We start from the raw sequence: 15953 nt of genomic DNA, 5'->3' as shown, positions 1-15953 counted from the left end.
CATTGTGTATATGTACCACATCTTCTTTATCCATTAATCTACTTATGGACACTTAGGTTGCTTCCATTTCTTGGCTATTGTAAATAGTGCTGTGATAAACATAGGGGTGCATCTGTCTCTTTCAAACTGGACTGCTGCATTCTTAGGGAAAATTCCTAGGAGTGGAATTCCTGGGTCAAGTGGTAAGTATTTTGAGCATTTTGAGGAACCTCCATACTGCTTTCCACAATGGTTGAACTAATTTACATTCCCACCAGCAGTGTAGGAGGGTTCCTCTTTCTCCACAACCTCGCCAACATTTCAAACATCACTTTTTTTAAGTAACATAAAAATGATAGATTGCTGCATTCTTCATATGTTCTGTGTCTCAAAAATTTTAATTCAATTTCCAGTTCTTTTCTCAACAATTTATGTTAATGATACTTGCTCCTGTTTTTGAATGGGAAGAGCATGTATGATCTATTAAACCGTTAGCTTAGGTCTTATTTTCCATGCTTCATGTTGAGTTTGCAAAATAATGGAGGGTCTGGTCCAGAGATGATGGGCAATTACAGATCCCTAATTCTGGGAACTCATTATGAGTCTTTTCAAGTGCTCAGCTGGATTTCCATAAGAAGGGTGTGTGGGTTACCATTCTACCAGTTTAGGATGACCACAGAGGCTATCTGCAAATTTCATCTCCTGCCAAAACCCTGAACAGGCTCTAACGTCCACACAAACTTTTGCAGCAAGCTGTAGTCCAAATCTGAGCGCTTCAGCCTCCAAGACTCTACTCACTCTAATCGATTCTATTAAACATATAGTCCTATTTAAACTGTAACCACTGTCTCCAAAGTGCCAAACTATCCTGAGGACAAATGACCCAAATCATTGTGAGAAAAATCATACCTAAGAAATTTAATAAACCAACAAAGCTAGCCTTTTCTTCACCTTGCCCAAGTACCACATGTGCTAGTTCATGGCCCAGAAAAAAGTTGATACATGTCAGTTACACTGTTTAAAATCCCACTGAAGATAAATACTTGTGTATTTGCCATCACAAAGCAGTGCCCACTTAGGTAACGCATATACTAAAATTGGAATCACAAAGGCATTCATATCTGGGGAATCAACCACATGAATCATCTAATGGATATCAGAGATCCCGGGGATGCATTCAATTAGGTGAGGAACCACTTCTGTAACAGTCTGCTGTTGGGTGTCTTTCTTAGCATGTCATTTCAAAAATTCTTGATTCTATGTGTTATATTCTAGTTCTGATAAAAGTCTGAAATATTCTTTTCCCAGAACACTACAAGTAACAATCCCCAACTCCTCAAACCAAGGAGTAACTCCCATTTTTTTCTTCCTTATACTTCCCTTAAATAGTTCCTTCTAATGAGGAGGAAGCCCCGCCATGTCCTCAAGCCCCTGCATACGATCACAAGTAGTTTCTGCACTGGTTAAAGAATTACCAACAAGAGGGGAACCCTAAGTGTGGAGACCCCTGATGTCTCTTATAGAAGAACAGTTTAGAGGAGACAATACTGAAAAGCAGGAAGGACTACAATTCCTTTTTATCAGTAGCTGACAAAGAGTCACTTGAAAGAGTCACTCCATGCAGTGTATTTTTGGGTAATCATCCAGATTTCCTTACTTTTGGTACTTAAGAAGCATCCTGTTCTTTTGCTACGGAAAGTTCTATAAAAATGAAAAATTTCCTAAACAGAAAAGCTAAACTATCACACTGATTTTCTCCTAGGCTCCCATACTTATTGACTGTATGGTGAATTTATATTTGATGACAGTCCGGTGAGGTCTCAGCCACTGTACGACATTTTCTCCAGTTGGTCAGTGAATTAAATCAGAAGAAAATACAATTGCTAGTAACAGATTACAATCCATAGATGAAGCTCGTCTTTCTTTTGCTTGATTATCCTCACAGTGGTGAAAGCAAAGATAATTCCTCCCAATTAGTCAATGTGCTTGCTTATTTGCTTTTCTATGTGAGTTAGTAAACAATGCAATTGCCTATACCTTTTTCTCCACTACTGTAAACTCAGTGAGGGACAGGCTATCATTGAGTACCATTATGACACCAATCCCTGGCACAATATCAGCAAATAATAAATGCTCAGTAAAAAATATGAAGAATGCCTGAGCGAGCACAGCTGTTTCTGGAATGCCCTGTCGAGCACTGTGGTGCAATCACTTAGTCTTGAGCTAGAAATCAAACACTTAGGTTCCAGGCACAATTCCACCCATTTTCATTATCTATCCTTTCATAAATCTTGAAAGTTCTGAACCTCAATTTCACTATCTGAAAAGTGAGCAGATACCAATTTAACAAGCCCTTGTAAGACTGGTGAGGCCCTAGCAAGGTAACGCAGAGGAAAGCACTGTGTGTGTTAAGCTACTGTATAGGTGCTTGATCAGACACGGCATGTCACCCTGACATTGATCAAGGAAATAATTTACAAAGTGAGTGGGGAGGGTGAGGGGGTGGAGAATATTTGGTCAGCCAGAATTCTCAGGGGAGAAATGAATATCATTGGAAGAAATACTCGATAAACTACCTGAGGTAGCAAGTGAGATCCCCTACCACTACTTCCTCAGGAGGCATGCTCCACTTTCAAATAATGCACAGTGAAAGTTTCTTCTAAGAAGGGGGGTCTCCATTTAATTGCAAACCTTCTGCATATAGAGCAGATTGTAAATATGGAGCCAGAAGAGCATTGCTTGAGGCACATAGCATGAGTTTTTTCCTACAACTTTCCCTGGAAATTAATCAAAGAGACAAAATTTTATGTCTTTAAGTTAAGACTTTGAGATGATGCCTGCCTTCAAAGATACCAAATTAAAAGTCTGCCTGGGATGTACATATATTGTAACCCAGCCTCATGTCTAATCACATCTGCATCAGACTGCTCTATAGCAAGCCTAAAAAAAAATTTGGCCTGTGCCCATTAAGGTCTGAACATATTAATGTAGGTGGGACCAAGGTCAAAGATTAGCCAGAAAGTTAATTTCACATAACAATGGGAGGACAGACTTGAAGCCAGAACCAGGTCTGGTTTTATTTCATAGTGTACCAAATGGTTTACAAGTGATTGTATTTCAAATATTGATTCAAAAGCGTTAAATAGATTGGTTATTTGTACTGTGTTTTTCAATTCCCTTTCTCTAAATGGATGGCCTGCCCTCAAACTAGGCAGATGAAAACTCGTAACAGTTTGCTAATGGTTGTCAGAATCATGCTCATTTTATGCAAGTGTTCTTTCATTTATTCCTTAATTCATCAAACATACATTAGATGCCTGAATGGTCCAAGCATCTGGAATTGCATAGGGAATTAGAGTAAATACAAACAAACATTGTGTGTATGTGTGATCTGAAATGTTTACTAGTTGTGGTCTGAGAGAAGAAACATACCATTAAAATAAAACATTTGGTTCTTGGGCTAATTTCCAAGATGTTTGAAAAAACTGGCCATTTTCTGTGTTCCCTCTCCATGACTGTGTTGAATCAGAGAATAAAGCCACCAGAGATTTAACTGCTGTATTGCATTTCTGTTACACAAATTAAGTAGAATACTGACATTTGAATTATATCTACTCTCATTTTGATACTTTTCCAAGATTACCTGGAAATATTAAAACAGTTTGAAATAGACTCTTCCATGCATTGATTTATTCATCCAGCAAACATTTATCAATACCTATTATTAATAAATGTGCTAAGTACAGTGAGTAAGTACTGAGGAGTAGAGTGTTCCAGAAGACATTTTTATTTGAAAATAAGCAGCAATTGAATAAACAGTTTAAAAGTCAATATGATAGTACCAGTGTATCAATTCATCCACGTTACAGAGGATGTACAGAGGCACATGGAGGAAGAGCAAGTTTAATTGGACCTGGGTCTTCAGAGAAGGCTTCCTGGAGAATGTTAAATTGCACTTGGAAAGAGTAGGGGTTGAAGTTAGGGCTGGGCATGTTGGAATGAAGGATGGGCATTGCATTCTCTAAGGAACAGAGGTGCAACAAAACATATATGCCCTGAGAAATAGAACCAATTCATGCCTGCTGGGGAAAAGAATGCAAAGGAGCACATATGATAAACTTGGTTTTAGATATTTTTAACTTGAGTATGACAAATCCATCTCCCTATGATCCATTAGTTGAAATTCGCATGGAGTTTCTCACACTCCTTATCTCTCCTTCAAACTATGGTACCTTTATGATCATATTGTTGTGATATGGTTAAAAAAAACAATGTCCCTTAAAAAATATGGGCAACTTAATTTAGAAATGACTACATGACTACAAAGAGAAACTTGGAAGGCCACTTTAAAGTATCTCTATACAGCCATACAAATCTTATCCAAAATCTCAGTCCCTCCTTACCATCTCCCTCCCTAGCATCTCTTATTTTCTAATAAGCTTCTCCACCTCCTTCTCCTTCTCCATGCCTGACCCTCAGTATCCATGACTGCATACCAAACCTGCTCTTTCATCAGGCCACGTGGTTTCCAGATTTCTTTATTTCTAGAAAAATATGCTTCCATAATTCTTTGGAACTTGTTGCAAGCCTCCTTGGGGACTGACAGTGCAAGTGGTATTCCAGACTCACTTTCTTCACCCCATCTCCAGCTCTTCACAGAGATCTGCTATTCAAATTTGAGCTTTGGGTAAAATTTGATTTGAAAAGAGAGTTCTTATGCTTCTCTAAATTTTAAAACCACTCTCCTTCTTATCTAATTCTCACCTTTTGAGGATAAACTAAGGTAACAGCGAAGTGACCGCTTAAGTACTATATACCTAGACAAAACCACATTCAAGCATGGATCCTTTATTCTCAGATGCTCCTCTCATCAGGTTATTCCAGGCAAGAGTTCTCCTCTGCCATATTGCCAGCTGCATGGGAAGAAATCCCTGTCTGGAAAGTGTAATGTCAAGAGGGTTACCACTCACTCCAAGTTTCCTTTTAAGTGTACACTAACTGCCTCCTAAGCTCCTCTTAGCTTTAATCAGAAACACTCTGACCATAATTTTCCATATTTAAAATTTAGGAGACACTAACTATGAATTTTCTAAATTTACTATGCTCAGTCTTGGAAACACAAGTATATATATATATATATATATATTTATTTATTTATTTATTTATTCCTTGAAATGGAGTTTCTCATCAACTTCTTTGGGGGTGGGGACACACACACACATATAGAGGTGCTGTTAAGGGTTAAACTGTGTCCCCCAAAAGATATGCTGAAGTCCTAACCCCCCAGTACCTCAGAAAGTGACCTTACTTGACCTTACTTGGAAACAAGTTGGTTGCATATGTTACTAGTTAGCATAAGAGCTCGCTGGAGTAGGGTGGGGCCCTAATCCTACATGACTGGTGTCCTTATAAGAAGACGACCACACAAACTCACAGAGACACAGGGAGAATGCCATGTGAGGATGGAGGCAGAGACTGGAGGGATGTGTCTATGGTCCAAAGACCACCAAAGATTGCCAGCCAACATTAGAAGCTAGGAGAAAGATTCTCCCTCAGGGCCCTCAGAAGGAAGCAAACCTGATCTGGTGTCCTTGATTTTGGAATTTGAGCCGCCAGCGTTGTGAAACAATAAATACTGTTTTAAGCCAACCAGTCTGTAATACTCTGTTATGGCAGCCACAGGAGTCTGATACACAGGTACGAAGTTCACAGGTGAAGAAGCCATGAGCAGCAATGCTGTGTGTCTCACACACATGGGGCGCAGGTGACATTTGAGTTGGGTGCTCACAGATAGGTTGGAGTCATGCAGAGGGAAGAGGGAGGCAGAGCCAAGGACAGGCTCTGGAAAGATCTTTTTGGGTTTGAGCCATGCTGAGGAGCCCTGGACCACTCCAGCTTGGAATATGGGGTGCTTTGTGTACAGGCTGTTGCAAGAGTTTACTTAAGTCAGGAAAAAACTGAAGTTCTGGAATCACTGTACACTTGTGTGTGTGTGTGTGTGTGTGTGTGTGTGTGTGTGTGTGTGTGTGTGTGTGTGTGTTTAAATATGTATCTATCCCCAGATGGTTTTTCTTTCTTTCTTTTAATTTCTTTTTAATTAGGGCAGCTATTCTCTCCAAACATGTTTTTGTTTATCTCAAACTAAGTATATAGTTTCAACATATGGAGCATATTTTGTTTTACTTCAGTTTATCTTAAGAAATCAGCTTTCCTAACTCTTGTTGGCAGTGGACCCAAATGATTTCTTGCCTTTTCTTTCTTTCCTTACTTTCTCTTCTTCCCTATTTTGTTTCAGTTATGATTCAACTCTATCTCCTTCCGCTCATTTTCTCTCCTTCCCCCCTTTCCTTCTTTCTATCTTTCCTTCCTTGCTTCCCTTTCTTTTTCTTTCTGGAACATCACAAAAGACTTTCCATGTTGATGAACAGGTTCATTTAGTGGCAGGGCCCAACAGCTCCTTGACTTGTGGACATTTCACTAGCCTAGAAAGTATACAAACTGGAAATAAGGTTAATAAACAAGTCATGGATATTATTTACCCTTTCATATTCAGTATCATGAACCTGGCATTCAAGTCTGCTCATAATCTGCGCCCAGACTATTTTATCAGCCTTGTTTTGCATATGTTTGACCTCAGTGTGTTTGGCTTCCCTGGTCTTTCTTTTCCTTATTTCTATCTTCTCTGCCTACTGCACTCCACTGACCCTTCTGGATTCAGCTCACATTTCCCTCCCTTTTAACACATTTTATAATGCTCCCTGGCATAATTAATCATTTTCTCCCCGGATTCTCCTAGAGCTTTATACATTCCTCTAGACTTGCTTTATTGTGATTAGTGTTTATTTTCATATACGTCTCTCCCACTAAACTGAGGCCAAAAATGATTTCCTATTGTCCCCAAATCTTCAATATCCAGTAGAGTGGCTGGCAAAGAGTAAGCACTCATAAATTGTCACTGAAGACATACCTGAGTCAAAGAGATGACACTCCTGCAAAAGCTTGTCTTCAATATCCATGCAACTCTTTTTTATTCACATCTACACTCAGTTTGAAGAGCTCTAGAAATCTCAGACCCTGGGTATTAGAGGCACAAAGCCACTTAGAACACTGAGTATAACATAGATAGGGGAACTTCTGCTTTCTTGGTATGTATATCCTTGTAGCAAAAACTCGGCATCTGGAGGACTTCAAATACAGTATGGGAGCACAGTGACATATCCATGAATATTTCTGCAGTGACACTAGACAGAAGGGTTTACTACTCATGCCAACTCTAAAAACTGGAATCAGTTACTCTACAACGAGATTGTCTCTGAGGGTAAGTGTGCTGTAACTCACTTGTGAGGTCTTTCAGAAGCGTGACAAGAGTAGAGTCCTGTGTGTAATGTCTACTTAGCACGTCTGTACTGTCCTAAAACAGAGCCTATTTCTTCCGTCTTATAACACTTGACACCTCATTTGACACATTGAACATGATCTACAAAGGGCTGTTGAATTAAGGAAGGCAGATTGTCTAAGCAGATAAATAGAAATCCAAGTTCAACAGCTTCATAGGTACAGCTGAATAACTCCTGCACTCTCCTGTTGCCAGTTAGCCTTTTCAGTGACTTTGTGACATAAGAAACTTTTAAAATTATAGTGCATGACCCTTAATTCCAGCAACTTACTTCTAGCTTCAGTGACCTTGATAATGGCATTTTTTCCCCCCTTCAAGCATTGCTCAGTGGAAATCTGTGTGCTGAGTAGGATTAATGGCCCATGGAAAAAACATAGGTTCTGGCCATCTGTCTACAATGACTGTAACCTAACCATTTCCTTCTAACAAAGAGCTTGGAAGTAGCAGTAGTAAAAGGTGGTAAGGAGAACAACGTGGGGAGGATAAAATAGATGAGGTAGGCTGTGGACCAAGGGAGGGAGGTAGAACAGGGTAGGAGCGAGTGGTGGCGGGTCTGGAAGAGGAGGAAGAGCAGCGTTGTGGCGGGTAGTAGAGGGATCCGCATGCGCCAGGGGGATCAGTCTCACTGCAGCACCCCATGTTCTTCACTGTGTTCCTTTCAAGGGTCCTTACCTCCAACTCTTACGGCCAATTGGAAGTTTTTTGTCCTGTAGAAGTAAAAGATCTCTGCATCTGTTTGGCACTTTTCACTGTAGAGCTACAGCACTGGACCCCAGGTCAGGGTACATTTCTGCCACATCAGAACTAGGGGACTTTACAACCTGGGAGAAACCCTAACTTTCCTGTACCTGGGTTTCCCCATCTTCATTAGAAAAGAGGTGGAGGCAGGAACTGAGATGAGAAGAATTTTTACAGAATGTCAAGCACTATAGACACATCTTGATTCTTATCTTTAGAGTGTTTTATGGCAGGATAGGATTTCTCAAGTGAGGAAACTCAGTCTCAGACAGGCCAAGGACCAGAGATTAAAGGAGCACACAGTTTATTAGTGGCAGAGTTCTAGGACCTTCCCCCCATGACTTTCACCAAAATACTGGTTTGGTTTGGTTTCCCCCACCCTCATCTTCAGAAACCACACTGTCTTTAATAGTAACAATATATGAACTTTAGTTAGAAAGTGTTTTCTCATTACAACAGGAAAACTTTACTTATATTTAGTATTATTTAAGTAACCTGTTTTATTTTCATTTAAACCTAAAGTGAAACAATCTGGATAAGGAATTTCTTTTATAGTTAGAAGGGATTTTCTGGCTAAATAGCTCACAGATCTGGACCCTGAGGTTCTGAGTATTTGATAAATTGCTTACCTGGTGACAAACAGACTATACTGGCAGAGCCCATATGATAGCCTCTTGCTGATGCATGTCACCAGGCCCCTTGCTTTGACTGAGCGCCAAAGTAATCGAGAGATAACAATCTTTATAAGCCACATTAAACATTTCAAGCAGTCCTTCATGGTAGACTGCTAAACCACCAGTGTGGTCAAGCCAGGAGTCTTAAGGGCTTTTCTACAGCTATTTGGAACCTGTATTTAGAAGGCCATCGCTTTTGGGTGTCTTGAATGAAAAATAAAGTTTTCACCAGGATGGAGATGGGCTCCCCTCCCCATCTCCTGCTGTGGAGAGAGGACGTGGTCCACTAGACAAACCTGGAAGGGAGGTGGGCACAGCTCCCACTTGGAAATTTGCTGTAGGGACCACTCAGCTACCAACCCATCCATCACCCGCTTCCAGGTTTCCCACCTTCCTTCTTTCACTCTCCAGTGGAGAATATTCTCTGTTGTTTGGCTTGAGAGACAGCCTGGGTTTCTCTGGCTCTCCCGTCCTCAGCCAAGAAGCACAAATTCATTATGACTCAAACTACAAATGCATACTGCTAGCCCAAGGATGGCTTCTCTAAAAACAGCCAGGAGCTGTATCTTTAATGCTTTGAAGTACATTTTCTTTCCAGGAGAATAACTGCTGTCTACATCTGTATGGCACTTTCACTGGAGAGCTACAGTTCTGCTGAGGGTTGTCTCCAGCTCTGTCAGTGTTGAAACAGAAGCTCCTCTGTAAACCCCAATTTCATGCCATGAAAAGATTCCACTCTACATTAAGACTTTAAGCATAGTTTGGGGAAAATGTCACAGTCTTTTAAAATAAGAAACCAGCAAAACTCCCACAATAACAGTGATTTCCAATTTACAAAGCAATTTCCACTGGCTGGCCTTGCTGGCCTTTGACTCTAAACCACCCAACAAGTGCATTGGTTAAGAAGGAGTTTGTCACAGAAATCTCCTGCATGCCCCATCCAGCCCCACTGACAACACTCAGGCTTGGAAAAGTCAAGCCCCTCTTGCCACCAGTGTCTGCTCCCACTATTTTCTCTGCTGGGACTTCTCAAGGGAACCCTGCCTGCCCTCTCGCTCTCCATCCTGTATAATTTTCTCTTATCCTTCGCTTGTGAGCTCAAGGCAGATTTTCAGGGAAGTCACATCTTACCTGACCATCCTACTCCCAACATTCCTGTGTATATAGAAAGGAAACCGAGTCAAGTTTCTATTTTCCAGATATATGAAATCAATATGAAATATAGATTGATTATTGTAATATTTGTCACCCTGTTAAGCTGAAAGTCATTTCTGTATTCAACTTACTGTATTAATAGCACATATCTAGTATGTAATAGCTCAAGAAATACCTAAGAATGAGATGAATAATCACAACCCACCTTTTTTTTTTCAGTTGAGAAATTTAAATTTCAAAGCAACATGTCAAAGTTCCTGTTACTAATGAGATTTTTGAGTCAGAGAAAGATGTAATTTCAAATTTCAGCATTGCCATTTACTCACTTGGGTGATTTTCTTTGCATCTCTGGTTTCTTCCTTTATCTGTTAAATTCAAATAATAGAAACTAAGAGGATAGTTGCACGTTCTACAAGAGATGAAGTATATATGTACATAGTGCTTGTGTCTGTTAGTATGCTCTTAATAAATCAATTCATGCATATTAAGTCTATTAGCTGGACTACCTATTCTAGTCTATGAAAGTCTATGAAACTATTTCTATATTGTTCAAAAACATTCTTACAAGTGAAAAATCTGAAGCAAAAGGAAAGTGAGTGTTAAATGTAGTGGTTTCTCTCTTTTCTCCTTTAGTTTATAAGGTAGTAACAGATAAGACTGTGGAATAAAATTTTCAAGGCAATAAAAATGGAAGTGAATATAATACTTATTCAGTTTATGTAGCATCTTCCTAAATGTCTGGTATAGTTCTTGGTGCCTTCTTATTTATTCCAAGTAACAAGGATTGTTTGAAAGATAGGCCCAAGATGAAAATGCAAGTACTCTGGAGGAAATGAAACAAAGGATTTCTCATGTTGAAACCAAGAGTGAACTCATAATGTCTTTACTGGTGGATTTGCTAAGAGATGGAGATAAGGAAACAGCCAAGATGTAGTCAAAGAAGTTGTCTATAGAGAAGTCTTGAGCAGTTTTTAAAAAAGAGGAAGAAAAGGGAAAAAACAGCAAAGAAATAGAGGAGAATAAGCATCAAATATTATGAGATAGTTCATTCAGTTCCTTGACACTTACTCTTGTGTTTGATCCATCAGGCCACCTGGGATGTTCTATAATATTATTTCCAATGTATAATGTATATCCTCTATAGTGCATTACTGAGCTATTAAATACACAGCACAGACCAATATAGTACTGTAGTAGCAAGGGAATATAAAGATACTGTACTTCAAGAATTCTATTTCAGGCTAAGAGTGAAAGAAGGATATTGGAAAACCCACATATATATGATTTAATACATATTATCTAATTCATTTAACTTCAAAACTGCTGCAATACAGCTACATTAGAAGCTGTAATTACACATATTTAAAACTTTGGCTAGAGATATATGATTGAAAACACAGACATGAGTAGCAAGATATGAACGATAACAGGCAGGGGAATTGTAATCAAAAGGATCTGGGTTCAAATCATGCTGTGCCATTTATCTCTGTAATATTAAAATTAGGGAATAAAATCTGTGGATAGTAATGTCTACATTACAGGGTAGATATGATTAAATAAGATTGAAATAATCTAATGTCTATATGCCAATACCTGTAATGTAGTGTAAATTTAATAAATGCTGTTTTTTTCCCTCAAAAACATGTGTCCTTTCTGACTCTCATTTCCTTGATACTTTGTTTTTTCAACAGGAGAGAAAGGATAAAGCATCCCTGAAATATTAAACGGTGTTTATGGTGCCATTCTCACCTACCATATACCTGATTCCTTACTCCTTTATCTTACCTCAGTTATTTTAAGGAAAAAAAGTTATTAGGGGTGAAGCCAAGCTCTTTCTTATTCGAAAGGGGACCAAAGGTTATATACATACACATACATCCTAGCATGCTTGTGCTCTTCAGAAAGGAAAAGGTTCAAGCTTATTTTACTCTGCATATATAGACACCTAAGTCATTGCTTTTTCATGACATATTGATGGGCTAAACTACTATTACAATATTGAATAGGAGTGATAAGACTGAATATCCTTGTTTTGTTCCTGACTTCAAGGAGAAAGCATTTGGGTTTTTCACCATTAAATGTGGTGTAAGCAGCATGATTTTCATAGACACCCTTTATTAGATTAAGTAATGTGCCTTCTATTTCTAGGTCAATGAGGCTCTTTTTTAGGATTGGATGTTGGATTTTGACAATTTTTTTTCTACATCTTGATATGATTATATTTTTCATCCTGGTAACATGGTTGATTAAATTGATGAAATTTTAATATTAAAATATTAAGCTAATCTTGCATTACAGGGGGAAAAACATTTTGACCACTATCCTTTATATATAGCATTTGATATGAGTTGGAAAAATTGTATTTATATTTATAAAGGATATAATTCTGCAGCTTCTTTTTCTTCTAATGTCTTTGGTTTTGGTATCAGAAGAATAATGACCTCAGAATATTTGGGATGTGTTCTTTCTTCAAATTTCTGGAAAAGTGTTTGCAGAACTGTATTATTTCTTCCTTAAATATTTGGTGTAATTCACTGTTGAAACAGCTTGGCCTGGAGTTTTCTTTGTGGGGAGGATTTTTTTTTTAATGTACTCGGTCCTTTTTTTTTTTGGTATCGTTAATATACAATCACATGAGCAATTCAGGAGAGGATTAAAGATGGCAGTGTGAGAGGTGAGATAGAGGCAGCCTTCTAAAACTGCATATAATATGAAAATATAATTAATACAACTAATACTGAAAGAGGGGTACACCAGACTGCACACACCTAGAGAAAAGAATAGACCTCACAGAATAGGGTAACGTACCAACGCCACAGCCCTTGGATCCAAGCCCTTCCCCCACCCCACCTTAACAGCTGGAGGAAAAGAAACAAAGCAGGGAGAGAGTGGAGGCCTGGGACTGCTGAACACCTAGCTCTGGAGATGTGTTCTGGAAGGACAAACTTACATTGCATGGTGCTCTGGATATTAGGTAGGTTTGGAAAGCTAGGACAGGTAGAATAGAGAGACTGAGATTTCAGCTGCTTGTGGAAAACAGGGATCCATATCCAGCAGCTCTGGGACAAAAGAAAGGCAGGCAGTCTGAGAGACTTCCTAACAGTGAGAGGACTGCTAAAGGGGCAAGGATTGCACAGAGCTTACTACTCAGGAGAAAGGACAGGTAGATAAAATTGTTGGGTGCACTCTGCCTAGCAGGTTGGGAACTTTCCTGATCTTCAGGCAGTCCAGCCTGAGGCTGGCTACGCAGATCCAGGGCCCCCCTCCATGACACACAGCACCTTCCTCCCAGCCAGGAAGCACCTGGCTGGCTCGCAAAATGGCAAACCTTGCCCTGGCATCAGGACAGCCAGAGGAAAGTCCCACCTACAGCAGTTACAAATGTAAAGCATAGAGGTTTATACCTGTGTGCTTGGCCCACTGGTTCTGGCAGTGGAAATAGGCATAGAAGCCACGAAGCAGGAAACAACTTTTTCCTTCCCCCCAGGCACCAACATCCCTCCACTGCAAACTCCAACATTGCTCAAGGGGCTGAGTGCTCCAGAGAGTAGAGCTTCTGGGAACTAGAGGGCACAATATACAAATATGAAATGCCAAAGGAACCTGGTTCAAAGCAAAATCATACATATACTGGTGAAAGAGTATTTATGATTTTGCTTTGAACCAGGTTCAATGAAACCAAACTCATGAATCTTCCTAAAAGAGATTTCAAAATAAAAATCATAAACATGCTCATGGAGGCACAAAAAAATATTCAAGAACTTAGGAATGAATTCCAGTGGAGACTCAAACATTACAGAGCACAGTATCAGAAATCAAACATACAATGGTAGGTTTTAAAAGCATATTGGATACAGTGGAGGAGATGATAAATGAAATAGAAATTAGAGACAAGAATACAAAGAAGTTGAGGCATAGAGAGAAAAGAGGATCTCTAATAATTAAAGAATATTTAAAGAACTGTGTGACCAATCCAAACAGAACAATATTCGTATTACAGGGGTACCAGAGAAAGAAGAGAGAGACAAAGGGATAGAAAGTGGCTTTGAGGAGGTAATTGCTAAACACTTCCCTAATCTGGGGAAGGAGATCATCTCTCAGGCCATCGAGGTGCCAGATCTCCCAACACAAGGGACTCAAGGAAGACAACGCCAAGACATATAGTAATTGAAATGGCAAAGATTAAGGATAAGGACAGAATTTTAAAAGTAGCTAGAGAGAGAAATAAGATCACATAAAAGGAAAGCTCAGCAGGCTATCATCAGACTTCTCAGCAGAAACCTTACAGGCCAGAAGGGAGTGGCATGATATATTTAATAAAATGAAGCAGAAGGGCCTGGAACCAAGAATACTTTATCCAGCAAGATAATCATTTAAATTTGAAGGAGGGATTTAACAATTTCCAGATAAGCAAAAGCTGAGAATTTACCTTCCACAAACCATCTCTACAGTCTAGTTTGGAGGGACACTTATAGATGGAAGGGTCCTCAGGTTTAATAGCTGTCATCAGAGGTAATAAAACCACAGTAAAGAAAGTTGAACAGTTAATTACAAAACAAATGCTAAATTAAATCAACTACCCCCAAAGTCAGTCAAGGGATAGAGAAAGAGTACAGAATATGATACCTATTATATAAAAAATGGAGGAGAAAGAAAAAGGAGGAGAGAAAAAGAATCTTTCCATTGTGTTTGTAATAGCATACTAAGTGAGGTAAGTTAGAATCTTAGATAGTAACGAATTAACCTTGAGTCTATGGTAACCACAAATATAAAGCCTGCAATGGCAATAAGTACATACCTATCCATAATCACCCTAAATGTAGATGGTCTGAATGGACCAATCAAAAGACATAGAGTCACTGAATGGATAAAAAAGACAAGGTCCATCTATATGCTGCCTACAAGAGACTCACTTTAAACCCAAAGACATACACAGACTAAAAATGAAGGTATGGAAAAAAATATTTCATGCAACTAATAGAGAGAGAAAAGCAGAAGTTGTAGTACTTGTATCAGACAAAATTGATTTCAAAATAAAGAAAGTCACAAGACACAAAGAAGGACATTACATAATGATAAAGGGGTCAATGCAACAAGAAGATATAACCATTGTAAATATCTATGCACCCAACACAGGAGCATTTACATATGTGAAACAAATACTAACAGAATTTAAAGGGGAAATAGAATGCAATGCATTCATTCTAGGAGACTTCAACACTCCACTCACTCCAAAGGACAGATCAACCAGACATAAAATAAGTAAGGACATGGAGGCACTGAAAAACACATTAGAACAGATGGACCTAACAGACATCTACAGAACTCTACACCCAAAGCAGCAGAATACACATTCTTCTCAAGTGCACATGGAACATTTTCAAGAATAGATCATATAGTAGGCCACAAAAAGAGCCTTGGTAAATTCAAAAAGATTGAAATTGTACCAACCATTTCCTCAGACCACAACAGTATGAAACTAGAAATAAATCATGCAAAGAAAATGAAAAATCCCACAAACACATGGAGGCTTACAACATGCTCCTAAATAGCCAATGGATCAATGAACAAATAAAAACAGAGATCAAGCAATATATGAAGACAAATGACAACAGTAATTCAATACTGCAAAATCTGTGGGACACAGAGAAGGCTATGCTAAGAGGAAAGTATATTGCAATACAGGCCTACCTCAGGAAAGAAGAACAATCCCATATGAACAGTCTAAACTCACAATTAATGAAACTAGAGAAAGAAGAACAAATGAGGCCCAAAGTCAGTATAAGGAAGGACATAATAAAGATTAGAGCAGAAATAAGTAAAATCGAGAAGGATAAAACAATAGAAAGAGTCAGTGAAAGCAACAGCTGGTTCTTTGAGAAAATAAACAAAATAGATACCCCTAACCAGAATTATTAAGAAAAAAAGAGAGTATACACACATAAACAGAATCAGAAATGAGAAAGGAAAAATCACTACGGATACCACAGAAATACAAGGAATTATTAGAG

General features: G+C 38.8%; 1 pseudogene; it reads right to left on the bottom strand.

Annotated features, from left to right (window-relative positions):
* Positions 1–381: 381 nt before the first annotated feature.
* LOC108409755 (metalloendopeptidase OMA1, mitochondrial-like) lies at positions 382–6995 on the bottom strand (annotated as a pseudogene).
* Between the last annotated feature and the right edge of the window lie 8958 nt (positions 6996–15953).

The sequence above is a fragment of the Manis javanica genome, chromosome 2, assembly GCF_040802235.1.
Source record: "Manis javanica isolate MJ-LG chromosome 2, MJ_LKY, whole genome shotgun sequence".
Classification (NCBI taxonomy): domain Eukaryota; kingdom Metazoa; phylum Chordata; class Mammalia; order Pholidota; family Manidae; genus Manis; species Manis javanica.
The sequence above is the reverse complement of the archived record's forward strand: the minus strand, read 5'-3'. Positions and strand labels throughout refer to the sequence as shown.